At 49.2% G+C, this 13,763-nt stretch overlaps 1 protein-coding gene across 1 annotated transcript in view; it reads right to left on the bottom strand.

The window, feature by feature from the left end:
* LOC126548497 (Golgi-associated plant pathogenesis-related protein 1-like) overlaps positions 1 to 12,937 on the bottom strand; it is a 153,735-nt gene extending 140,798 nt beyond the window's left edge. The window contains exon 1 of the mRNA XM_050196707.3: positions 11,706 to 12,937. The gene's annotated coding sequence lies outside the window, so the exon portion shown is untranslated. The remainder of the gene's footprint in view (positions 1 to 11,705) is intronic.
* Positions 12,938 to 13,763: the final 826 nt, after the last annotated feature.

Here is a 13,763-nt window from a genome sequence, read left to right as displayed (position 1 = left end):
GCACTAGATCCTCTGACCTTGTCCACAGAGCCATCAGTAAAAATTTGAAGATGACGTGCATATTCAGTCTCAAGATGTTCCAGTACGAGCGAACGCGTTACCGCCAAAGGAGAACTCCGCTTAGCCGGAACGTGAGGAATTGCCAACGAACAATCGAGGCTCGCAAATGACCAAGGCGGGCGAGCCCTTCTACAGAGCCTTCGAAAGAGATCTGAGTCCCGAGCATATTTGGCCCTTAATACTCTTGGTTACCTGGGTCTTGACGCTAGAGGTCGCCGATTGAATCGCCTTGCGGTGCTCGAACCTTGCCTTATCATTTACGCTTCTCGCGTAACTATGCGCCTACATATCGTTTATATATTCATGCTACGAAAAACAAAATCTAGAGGAACGGTTCTTGGTATTGTAATACTGTTGGGGCCAGTGGCCGGCCGCTCTCTCTAATAATATGTTCAGCATGACTAGTTTACGTGCACTCTTACGAACAGTTCTAGCGCGGGAGGTTTTGTTGTGCGCGTGTATGTTCGCGTGTCTGTGTGCGTGTGAACACGGGCTATCGGTCTCTGCGAGCGCGTACTGAGCTATACGGAACTGGAAAGCGCGACGTCGTGCGCCCACGGGACGGAGCTAGAGAGAGACGAGTGAAACGAGGCCGCGCGTGGAAACGAATGGCCAGAAACGTCATGTTATCGGGAGAACAGCGGCAGAAGTAAACGGGCACGACAAAGGAGAGGCATAATTTAGGACAAGGGGAGGAGAAGGGAGCCGCGGCGGGGAAGACGTCGCTTTGTTTTCTCGACGGTTCGTGCGCGCCTTCCGGACGCGCCCGCGTCAGCTCCCGCGCTGTGCGAAGCGAGGCACTAGGCGAAAGGATCCGAGCACATCTCGGCGGCTGTAGCTATAAAGCGTCTTCGGAGCACTTGTGCGAAATAACCCCGCCGCAGCGCGGTCGTCCGCTATATATATAGCTTCTTTTTTTCCTCACTTGCACACGGTGAAGGAGCGGCCGCACCAGAAACAGCAGCAGCGGCGGACTTCAGCGAGGTTCGCCGCGTTGGCTTTGTTAACTGGCGTCTACTTTTATGCTCCTCGCGTGCGACTACTGTTTGGGCAAATGAAAAATCGTAACGGAAGTTTGGCTGCAGTGAAGTTTCGGGAAAGAAAGAAAAATTACATAAAAAAATGAAGAAGGGCGAGACCCCCTTTCGCTTTTTGAGAGGAAAAGAAAACAGACACAACGCCCCAGACTTTTCGTCTGAGAATTTTTTTTTTAAATTTTTTTTTGTCTACCACAAAACTAGCTCGACAAATAGCGGCACCAGAAGTCTCGTGGGATGGTTATATTGCTTTCGTTCGGTTTCTTCCCCAAATGGCCGTAGCTCCATCTTCCATTAAAGGAGGCAAGCAAATCGAGAACAGCGAGCTTTTAGGACTCCTTTGTTTATTTATTTATTTTTTATGGCGAGGGGGGGAGGTGAGAGGAGGGGTAAGGATAGTCGGTGGAGTGTGTGAGTGCGTAGACTAATGCAATGCCAAGTTTCCTGGGTCACCGTTGGGAGTGCATTATGCAGAGTATATCTTTTCTCTTTTTTTCCCAAGAGAGAGGCTGCAAGGGCACATTTCCCCTACGAGGTCACGTGCTTGGCAAATTTCACCCTACAGCATTCAATGTCAGCTACGTGGTTTGCGGCCGCCTTCCTTCCGTTCTCACCGTACCACCCACTTTTTGTTGCTGTTGTTGCCCGATCGCTGCACTTGTTTACAGGGTCCCTGAACGCCGGAAGAAGCGTTCGTGACTGCAAGCGAGCATTTCCTGCACTCGTCATTGCGTTTGTGAGTTTTGTGACGACTTTTGTTATTGCAGTGAACAACGAAATAGGCTACGCGCACCTACATGACAAATTGCGAACGTTCCCCTGGCGTTTGGTTTTATTTCTCTCAACTCATACACGTTTACACGTGTATTATTCATGCATCGTGCTTGCGTATTTGTGTGGTCTTTCTCTCTCTCTTTCTCTTTTATCTGTATCTAGTTATGATCTTTTCAATGCACGTGTGTGAAAATGCACGTGTTCTCCTCTATCCTTACTTCATTTCTTCCATAGGCAAAACGGAATAGCAAGGTGAAAGTTTTCTCCTTCAACAGGATATCCAATAAACTCCGCGCCTATTTACTATACGCTTGTTCCTGCGACGCGTTCACTGGAGGCCCAGAGCGGCGTCGGCAAAAGGCGAGCAGACAAAGGCAACAAGCGTAAGGATTGCCGTCCAGTAACACTGGTTCTGTTCGGAAGAACATCGCCTTAAGTGCGTTTGGGTAAACGAAATCGCGACTTTTGCGGCGGAAGGAATTATTTGGGAACTGTTTGGGTGAAACTGTGCCACTTGCTGATAGCATATAGACAGGTCTGCGTCGGAGGACGGTCCCTTCCGACGGAGGTCGGTCGTGGAACTTGTCGAGCACAGCAGTATGAGAATACCGTTAAAGCCCTGTCGTGCCTTTTTTGTGACCTCGCCGGAATCAGCGAATCGAATTCGTTGACTACGACAGCAGCAGGCTGGTGCAGAGGACACCGCCCTCTTCTCCAGAACTACATTGCGACGCACAAAACGCAGTCTTCGCCCCAGCTACAGTGTTTCCTGCCATATGGCCTCCGAAATAAATGCACGCGCGCCAACGCTTGAAAAGTCAGCGTGGCCCACGAAAACCGGCACAAATTTCCAAGTTTCTTGATAGCGCAGTGCTTAGCGCGTCCGGCTTCCGAATGCACATTGCCACGAGAGCGTGAATGAATTCGACTGCCAGTGGAGTTAGTGGGCATCATTTTCTTTACAGGGTCAAGGTGACGCTGAGGATGGGGAAGCGACCTTACGACGACGACACGACGACAACACTACGGCAGCGTAACGGAGAGGACGAACAGACGCGACAAACTCTGTTTCGAGCCCTTAAATGGACACTACAGAGAAAAATAAGTCGAACTGTATTTGTAAATTCCTCATCTACAATACCAAAATATCCACTCCTGCCGCGCGACTACGTGGCCATGGTAAGGCCATAAAAGACGCAAAAGGTTAACGACAGGCGGCGACGCCGTCTTGGAAGTGTTGTGATCGGCCGTTGACCCCGCGACAACCTCCGGTCACGGCTAGCGCGATTATGGGGAACGGGCCGACGGCCTCGTCAAAATGGTTCTCAAAACGGATCATTTATGGCCAGCAGTGGAGTACCTCGGTCAGGAGAGGTTTGGGCAATTAGCAAGGATACGGTCCATCACCTGTCAGCCGCCCGAATTGGCACGTCCACGCCTGAGAGGGAGTCAGTGTGCGATCCCCCATCCCCTGCGTGTGCTTCCGACAAAGTTCCCTTCGGAGGGAAAGGGCAACAAACCTCCGGATTGGTGGGACCTGATATCATCGGTCTCCTGACGCCGGATTGGGGTATGCGACTGAACAATGACCTCGCAGGGGATAAAAAGAACGACGGTCGCCTGGAGGCATCGGCTGCTACAACTTCAAGAACTTTTTAGGTATTACTTCCAATGTCTTGTAAATATGTAATATAAACTTCTTTGTAAAACGTCCTGGATATCGGGCCCAGCCCCACGTTCCCTTACTTCTCCACGAGCAAAGCGCATTCCACATCTTCGGACTCCCAGTCGCAACAGAAGTTCCCAGATCTGTTCGCCTTTACTTCATGAATTTTGACGGCGCGTGCTTGGGCTTAGTTAATTCTTTATCTATAAAACCGAACTAAATTTCATTTTAAACGAGTTAAAGAATGAACTTAGCATGTTTCAAGAAGTTTCCTCTTCCACAACGGGTCCAACTAGGGGACAACATGAAAAACATAAAGAAAGGAAATATAACTTTTATTAACGCGAGAGCGTTGAGGATCCCGTCGCTTCGGCAAAAAGAATTTCGAACCACGCATACCCAACCACGCAGGCCCTCCAAATGGCGCAAGGAAATTACTGAACGAATTGAATTTCTCAAGGTAACGTACGTAGAAAAATCGTAAAGCACGACTTACACACAACCTACAGACATGATAGTGTCGGATTGTAATTTGAATGTACGGGGAAACATGATTCTGTTATGCGAAAACTAAATAAAAAAACACAAACCCCTTTTCCAGCGTTTCTACCACACATGGAGCGGCCATGGCCTCACTGATTTGCGCGCACAAATCTCAAAGGTCATAAAGCGGCGCGCCCGGTTCCTTGAAACATCTCCAGATCTCGCCTCCGCCGCATCGCGGCCCACACAAGAAGCCGCGTTTCTACCAGAAAGCTCGCCTTCGTGCATAGCGCTCGCCGCCAGCGTTTCCCGGTAAACATTATGGTCACATAAGCTGCAGTTGCCTGGAAGCGTGAGAAGCACTCAGGGGTCTTTAAAAGCTATCGCGTTCCGCTCAGCTTAAGCGTCCTCTAAATTTTTCTCTTCTGATTACCACCAATTACCGCAAAATTGACAAAAATGGAGCATTCAAAGAATGCTTTATATCAGTCTAAATTGACTTGTTCTTTCTCTTTGGGTCCCCTTTTGTCTATCACAGCCGTGTAATTTACTCATTATAGAGCTTAAAGAAAATTATTGTGTTAACCTGAATTAGTAAGCTGCACTACTGCGATAGCCAAAACATTTCTCTTACATTACACTGAGGAGGCTTGGTAAGAGGCAGTGAAACTGAAGAAGAAAGCAAAATTATGCGGATCCCACGCACTGTGGGAATCGATGTAAGCGAAGCTTTCTGTGCTGTTTGCTTTGACTGACGATAAGTAGCCGTGATGTCGACGGCGAATGTTTAATTTCTTCAGCGTTTAAACTGGATTGCTGAGTCGAGTAAAGCAACGAACGGGGCTCATTGGTAGAAGTTCATGATTGTATTGCGCTTGTAAGCGCAATACAATCGTGATCGATGTTAAACGTTAATTGCTTTGCCTGCACCACTACTGTTTGTCTGCGTGGTACACAGAACACACACACAGCGAGAAGTGTTTGCTTGAGGCGTTGTTGTACGTCATTGTTTACAACCTCCGAAAAGTGTTAGCATTGTCATTGCCTCACACGGCACATCGCATCGTGACTGAAGCGTTAAACTTTAATTGAATTATGGGGCTGCACATACCAAAACCCCAATCGGATTATGAAGCACGCCATAGTGGTGGACTCAGTAATAATTTTAACCCCTTGGGATTGTTTAACGGGTTCCTACCGCTGATATGAGGCTGCCGCGATGAGGATCGAACCCGCGACCTCCGTTTCGATCCGCACATACGAGTGTGAGGGGAAGAGCGACGCGGCTTTTTAGTTCGAGGCTATGCTTTTCCTCGCCGATAAAGATGTTTACAGGAACTGTCAGACTCCGTGCAGCCAACATCGAAAAGCTTTCCTTCGTCAAAACGGCCAAGTTAAAAGAAAATATCTTGGAATTTGTGACGTCACACTAACGTATACCGGCGCTAAGATATCAGCGCGAAATTCAGCAGACGAAAATTGGGCCCTATAACGTAAAACTATTCCAATATGTTTTTATTCCAATCTCCGCACGTCAAATTTGCGTAACCGCCGACGTAAACATCAGGCGGTGACCAGTAGGGTTGTCTGAAGAGACCAATCAAACGGTGTCCTCGTTCATAGGAGGTCACTTTTGTTTGCTTGAAAAACGAATAACATTGTCTACACTGAGCGACTTGTCTTGTCTAATTGGCTGACAAGAGGCGAGCAGCACGCTCAAGTTGAAAAGGATTCGATGGGGCCGAGCCCCTGCACTGAAAATCGATAACCACATGAAGAGGGTGGTGCCGGCGTTCGCGATTGGTCTGCTTTCCCTTACTTCGCTTGCGGTGGCTCGTCGACATCCGCGGCGGCATGCAACGGAAGCTTAAGAATCGCGCTAAAACGGATCCTCAGCAAAGAAGATTTGGCAGAACGAGGTCGTAAACGTGCCGAATGTGCTCGAAACCGTTACACGGCCACACAAAGTTTTATTACACGCAAATAAACCCATGCTCTCCGGCAGGTGCGGGTAGCCAGTGCGTGAGCTATCGGCGGCAGCCATCTCTTATTCCTTTCGGAATGGGGCCGCCTGCGGCTATTCAGAAGAAAATTCAACTTTGTTCGGCATATTATTGCATCTTTAACGCGTACACGTCACTTTGACGCGGTGAGGTTTTGCGGTTTTGTGACGTCGCGTGACAGGCATGTGAAGTGGATGCAACCCGAAAACTTTTAACCAATAGTCGAGGGTTAATGGTGAAAAGGGGTCGAATCAGAAATAACTATTTTTCTTTTGTTCAGTCAAATCATGCATAATCAGTGTGTACACGTCATATCAGATGGGAAGCTATCGCGTTTTTCGTGACGTCGCGTGACAGACAAGCTAAGTGGAGGTGGTCCCAAAAAGTTTTTGACCAATCGCGCAGGGCTGATTGCACAATTGGAATAGAAAAGTTTGTAATAGTTTTACGCTATAGCCCCTTTGTTTGGCTTCCATAGTCTCCCTAACTACCTCTTTTGCCTTTTTTTGCCTAACGAAGTGGCTTTTGATGGAATTTCGCGTTGTTGTTCAGTGCCCCGTGGAAGCTGTAGCAGTTAGAAGAAACAAAGAAAAAAAGAACACAGAATAATCAAATAGAGAGCGAGGTAAAGCCATGTCGCTGAAAGCCATAGAATAGCGACATTTCACTGAGAACAGAAACACGCACAAAACGAGCCACTTCGAAGTACGAAAAAAAATAATGACAGAAGGACGGACGCTGATCTTTTATGCCACGACTGCGGTCAAAAAGAATAGAGAAATACATAAAAAGGAAAAGTTATGAGATTCATTCTGTTTCCTTTTATTTTTGGTAGGGGGGGGGTTAGTAGCATTGGGTGCTTCAGTAGTGCTAATCTCATAATTATGCTTACTCGCACCAGCGTTTTTTTTTTTTAATATAGCCTCGCATCGTTGCCAACTGCCCTTTTCGTAACAACGTTATGTAATGTCGAAGGAAAAGAAAAAAAAGAAAAAAGGAAAGAAAAAGGAATGTTGGGAAACAACACCAATGGCCCTTTTCCCTCTCTTCCCGAGTCAGCCGGTCGAAATGGCCGGCCCTTTCGTCATCAAATTCGCGCCGCAACGGAAGCTATATCGGCCGCCTGCGCAGGAGACAAAACGTCGCCTCGGCTAATGCGTTTCGGGGTGTCGCGACGCTAGGACGCGCCGTCCCTACGAATAGTGCACTAGAAGGACCGAATGCTTGGGGCCAAACCAAAACAGGAAGACTCTGGGGGGGGGGGGGGGGGGGGGATGCATGCTGACGATGTAGCAGCCGCTCTCATCTCGCAGTTCCAGAAACCGCCGTAACAGGGAAAATCATTCGCGTCGAGACAGGAGCCGCGCATGAGGGGAGGAGGACAGGAATTGAAAAAAAAAAAAAAACTTCCACAGGAAAGCAATCAAGGCGGCACCACGGGGAAGCGAAAAGCTAGTCTGTTTATTATTATTATTCCTTTTTTCTTTTTTCAGGAGATTTCTGTCGGGGTGTCATGTGTAATCGGTAGGTGGTGTTTCACATGCTGGTATAAGGAAGTCTTGTTTCTGGCAGAACAAAAAAAATGTCTCGATGTATGTTACGCGTAATCAAAGGGGGAAGAAAGCAGTGGTCAAAGAGACGGACGGAAGTCCTGCTGGTCTCTTTCATCAGGCAACAAGCATGTGGATAAATAGGAGACAACTTATGGGGACACAAAGGTGAAAACAGAAGTTTGTTCTACTGCTAGTTTCTTTGTTTCTTCTGCGACACGCAGAAAACTGCGCAAAACTGACATGACTATATATGACATGACTATATATATCTACAGCCGCTTTGTTCGTTCTTTTCTCCGCACTGTGTACCCGTGATTTATGGCACCGCTGTTTCCTTTCGTCCTCTCTTTTGCGACTCCACACTTGCTCGTCCCATTTGCGCTTACGATTGCTTGTCCCCGGTAAGCGTGCGGTGTACGGGTATGAGTGGAAGGCTTCTTCACTGGGTTGGTTGCCTCCGAGTATATAGACGGTTGCCTCTCAGCCTGTCATCGTCTTCGTCTGTTGTTGCGCTGACAGATCGTGAATATACGTAGACAGGTCGTCCTCATACATATCCAGCAAAATGCGGCTTTAGAGGAGACGAAAAAGAAAAAAAGTAAACACTTTCTTATGTATGCGTAATAGGCGGACATGTTTGGAACTCAGCGAAGCTGCGGTAAAAAATAAATAAATAAATAAAAACAAAAAGCGCCTACATGGAAATAAAATGGAACAGAGTACAAATAAAGTAATAATTCATCAGAAAAAAATGCGAAGCACGACACGCTTTGAAACCTTCTATGCTTTTTCTGCTTTTCTTATAGTTCCGTATATAAGCTTGCTCGAGCTCGAGGAAACAATCGAGCATATCCTCTGTCATTGTCCTCGCTGCAGCTCCCCGAGACAGTCACTCGTGACGGCGTTGGCACGCCTCGACGACCGGCCGCTTTCTGAGCAGACTATCGAGACTATCGTGGAGTGCTGGCTGACGCGGTGTTCACACCAGAAGGCGACGAAGGCGCTGCTGAAGTTGATCCGGTCAAGTGACCTGTTTGAACGACTGTGACACTGCCGCGTTCCTTCTTGTTGTGTGTGTTTTCGTATCGTTCTATTTCTATGCGTGTGCATTTTTTCCCTATCTTTCTGTATCTCCTTCCCCAGGGGAGGCTAGCAAACTGGATATCTATCTTCCGGTTAACTTCCTTGTCTTTTGAATCTCATTTATCTCTCACTATCTCTCTCTTGCTCGAGTTGCCGTTTCGCAAATGCTACTAGCACGCATTTCTTTTAAAGAAAGAAGGCAGAGAAAATTGAAAAGGGCGAAAATTTGGCTGCTGCTTAGCTCAGCTAACCCTGGATATGCAAAGCGAAAGCTCGGTTTAGCCTAGTTAAGTCTTGGTTTCACTTCGTTAACCTTTAATTTAGCTGTAATTATTATACTTAGGTATGAATCATCGTTAAGCCAGGTATGACGGCTGTGCCTAGGTCGGTGGCTAGACATGACTGTGATTAGGCTTGCGTAGACACGCATCGTTCGACGGTGCGACGCCTGTTGTGCCACAGGAAAAGCGCAAGGGCTAGACATGCAAAGAGACGCCGCGAACATCTGCCGCGTCGCAGCACAAACGGACAGGGCACGAACGCGGTCGCTGCATTGATCGCGACGGTGCGACGCCTGTTGCGTTCCGGACCCTCTCCAGTGAAGCAGTTCGCCGGGCGATATCCGCGGGGTGGTCAGACGCCGCTTGGCGACGACGGCTCAAAAGCTCCGCTCCCGCGCAACGCCCAGAGAAGACGGTCCGGCCTCGCTCTCATCCATGGCCAAGCTCGCACTCACTAGGCGAGCGCGGCGAGTCGCGTGGTCAGGCGGCGACCCAGCTGCGGAGAGCGCATGCGCCAAGATGGCAGTGGCGGCGGAGCTCGGCGCGGCGAGTTACGTGATGCGTTGCCAAGGCTACGGCGCAGTTGCAGTCATATGAAGGTCAAATTGCTGGCGACGGCGAAACTCGACTCGACGCGGTTAGTAAAGCTTTCGCTTTAAAAACTCCGAGGACACTTAAGCACTCCTTATGCGTTGTGAATGCTATAGCATTAATGTCTTATTAAACGCCACTGAGCAGTCCTTCGAGTTAGGAACTTGCGGGCAAGCGAGCTCCTTGATACGCTTGGCGCTTTTTTGATTTGGCCTTACCGAGGCGCAGTTAGAACGCAAACGAGAGCTTGTGCGCGCAAGCAACACGCCGATAACACGGGCTTCCGAGAGCGAGGGTGATGTAGCGATGTCCTCTCCCCTCACGCAATGCCTGGCGCGCTGGTGTTCCGTTTCGCGCGCTCTGCTCCGTCGAGGCGCGCCCATGACGTGGCGTCGCAGCCAATGGGAATTTAGGCTGCTACAGAAGCCGGACGCCGGCTTTTTCGCTCAATGAGCCATTTGATGCTATCGCATCAAAAAAACGTTATATAACTGGTAGCTCTCCCGGCAACTCCCTGAAGTAACGGTGCCTAAAATGTTCGGTAGTTTGTGATTCTCGCAGTGCTTAAATAGCCCTTGACCTATGAATCACTCGAAAAATTTCTGGACGCACATCTCAATGTAAAAGCACCCGATGGCAGTTCTTTCTCGAATACGACCCCTTACTCCAGACAGATTTGGCATTCCAAAGCCGTTATGCACGCTGTTCAAGTGTAAAGCGAACATCTGCCGTTTAACGCTCGCTGGCAAAGAAAAAAAAATAAGTGCAATCTTTCAAATGGCTATATTCACCCTATCATAAGAAGACAACAAACAGAGACGCCAAATACAACACAGGGGATTTTACTTGTACTTACTAATCGAAATAAAGAAATTATAAATTAATGGAATTGAAAGTGGATGAAAAAATTTGTCGCAGGTGGGGAACGATCCCACATCCTTCGCAAAAATCGGGCCCCCCGGTTAACCCCCTTTCGTCTCGTAAATGACTATAATGTCACTTGAAGCTTACCGTGACCAGTACGCGGCTTCCGAATAATATCTGCGTCGTCAGAGTTAGATTTTTGCTCAATGCGCGTAATGTCCGAGCTGTTTTACGGAAGTACTATAGCAGGAAGAATCTGAGAGTTGTCTCTGACAGGCGCGACAGTATTAGAGTAAAACCAGTACTAAAGTGTCAGTAGATATGGTCTGTTGGGAACACGTTATTTTAGGCCCTTGGCCAGACGTAAAATCTAGTTTTAAGGCCATCCAGGCCTTACTTGTCCTTTCTTTTTTAAAATACGGGCCTGGGCTGTAGGCTTTCACTAGTCCAAATTACTTACTATATGTTTTACATCTTCCTCCTCTCATCATCGTCACCCATCATGTGCCTTTTTCTTCCCTCTTTCCTTCCCTCTTACCCTTCCCCCAACGCAGAGTAGCCGACCGGTCTGCATTTCGTATCATTAAACCTCTCTCTCTCTCGCAGCTACTTCAGAGAGACTTCAATCAGGGGCAACGGCGCACATGCCGAGTTTCGCTCACACGTTTAGCACACACACCAACCTTCTCTGCACGTGGGGATAGCTGACTTGTCTCCTGTCATTGACTTCCTCCTATGTGAGAAGTGTGTGCATGCATTTGTCATTGTCGCAGACTGTATACGCAGAATGCTACGAGGAAAAGAGAAAGAAAATAACGTTCATCCAGCAGCAGCGTATTAATACTGCACGTTGTGCAGACCTCTCTACGCGGTTCTCGAAGCTCTCGGGAAAAGCTTGTGCAGTCCTGCGGTTGGCGGGACAGTCTTTCGAACGACACTACATTTTCTGACGGGATCAGAAAAAGACAGGGAACTAGCCCGCTCCTTTTTAAAGCGAGCCTTTCCCTGGCTCTTCCCTCCCCCATCCTCTACCTCATTGTGCGTGTACGGCTGTCTGGCCGAGTAGACTACCTGAGCACGCCTCAGCAGGTTCTACTGGGAAGCAAGCTATATCGAGTCACTTTGACAATCACATTATACAATGGTTCCCGCTCATTATTTTTCCTCTCTCTTTCTATTTTGTTCCCGCGTTGTCGAGCCGCACCTGTTCTTGAAAACCCGGGCGACGACGCGACAGCTCGCTCAAACTCAACCGCGAACGAAGGCACCCTTCCTCCGGGCGAGCCACGAGGCCAAGAGGTCGCACTCACACAACGCAGCAGCAACAGCAGCAGGGTCGCGTCTCTCCATGGATCCTCCTCCCTGGCGTTCCGGAATCCGTCGTGCTTTACCAGCCGGCGTGACGACCGCAATCAGCCCCCTGGAGGGGAGCTCGAACCCGGCGCGCGGCTGCTGCTCGCCGGGATGATGCTCCTCTCGCGCGTTCGCCGACACCGAGCCTCGACAAGCCGGCTCCTCCACGCGAGGCGCCAGCGCCGGCGACTGCTGCGGCCCGCGGACATCGGGGAGCCGTGCACGGCACCACGTGGTGCGGGCCTCTCTCTCCCTCGCTACCTCCTCTCTTTCTGTCCACGCGCACATCGCGCGCGCGCTCCCGCCCTCTCCCGTTGTCCCGCCCGGGGTCCCAGCGAACGAGCCCGGTGCGCTAAGTCGAGGGCGTGACGAGAACTGGTCGAAATACGCGTAAAATCCCGGGGCGCTTGCTGGTTGCAGTTTTACGGTTTTACTGCGGGTGTGAGAGCACGTGGTAAGCAACCTAGACAGTCAACACACCCTCTACTTCGCACCCTCTCCTTCCTTTCTTCTATACCTGCTCTTGCGTTTCGACACTCTCATGGCCACAGGGACAGCGCTAAATTAAAGCGAACATATATTTTGTTGTGTTGTGCACTGTGCTCATCAGCGGCGCTCTGAAAGCTCTATGAAAAAAAAAGAAAGAAAGAAAGAACGGACGCAGATTTATGAGTTTATGATAACAATCGAAGGATATGCTTGCTCAGATCTGGGCGCTGGGTCGGGATTTTGCGGTGAGTAGTTGGTGCGTTACACTTTCAAAAGAACCGAACAAAGAAAGAAAAAAGAAAGAGAACAAGCTAACGAGACAAAGGGAACAAATGAGGGCGCATCCTCTTCCCGAATTTCTTTTTTGGTTTTTGTCCGCGCGTAGTTCTCATACTGCTCGTTCATCGCCTGTGCAGTCGTTAAGAGCAGCGCTGTCGTCATTGTAAACAGGCTGAAATTCACAAAGCAGTCCGTGCGCTGTCGATGGATTCGAAACAACAGATTTCTGTCCAATCGTGTCGGCTACATATTGGAGAAAGGCAGAACGACTAACAGTTCCTAGACGAAACCGTTTGTGCATTCGGCCCCCTTAGTTTCACCTCACCTCGGCGCAGGGCAGTCTCCGTGGTTAGTTTTCTTCAGTACCACCAAAATGGACTCCTGGCTACTATTTGGTCAAGATCTCTTTCAACAGGGACTGACGCTCTTCTTTTCTAGATTTTTTAAACCCCTCTCCCCTTGGTGATAGTGCGCTTGCGTAGTTCATGGTCATGTTCGCTCGTGTATGGAGGTGCACGGTGGACACTCTCCCAGTGACGCAACTTGGCACTTCTCCCCGGTCTCTTTTCCTTTTATTTTTCGTTGTTCTTTCTTTCAAACCAATTCGGGCTGATACTGCAAATTGGCGTGGGCGTTGCGAAAAGGTCGACCCGGACGTGTAGCATCGGGGCAAGGTATAATGGGCAGTTCTAAATCGGTGAACATACACAAGGCTCTTCGCTAGCGTTTCTAACGGATACCGAGCGGTCACGTTCGCCGCCGCTGTATGCGGGTAGAGCTCAGTCCGCGAAATCTGTCAAATGGCAAGTGAATGAAAAGTGTTCCATTCACTGAAAAGCGCCAGCGTACGCTACGCACAAGCGGGTACACGCGAGCGGAAACTTTTTTTATGCATTTGGCGAAAAGGGGCTCATTATTACTAGAGAAAATGAGGCCTAATCTTCTCCTTCCCTTTCTTTTTTTTTTTTTTAAACGCGTGAGCATTTCTGTGCCCGCCCAACGAGGAAAAAAAGTCCGTCCGTCCGTCACGTAAGACGATCGCTTTCAGTATACGGCCCGCAGCAGCGAACGCATTGTCCTTCGTGCTGCCTCTCGTTTCAATGCGAATTAAGCTGCGAGAACACAGGGCGCACGAAGCTATCAGCACTCGCCGCACGTTGTCCCCATCGCAGATCGCCTTCAAGATAAGGGGCCGCGCGGCGGCGTCATACGCAGCCGCCGCTGGAGTACGGTTGGTCACGGTTGAT

This window comes from Dermacentor andersoni, chromosome 1 (assembly GCF_023375885.2).
Source record: "Dermacentor andersoni chromosome 1, qqDerAnde1_hic_scaffold, whole genome shotgun sequence".
Classification (NCBI taxonomy): Eukaryota; Metazoa; Arthropoda; class Arachnida; order Ixodida; family Ixodidae; genus Dermacentor; species Dermacentor andersoni.
The sequence above is the reverse complement of the archived record's forward strand: the minus strand, read 5'-3'. Positions and strand labels throughout refer to the sequence as shown.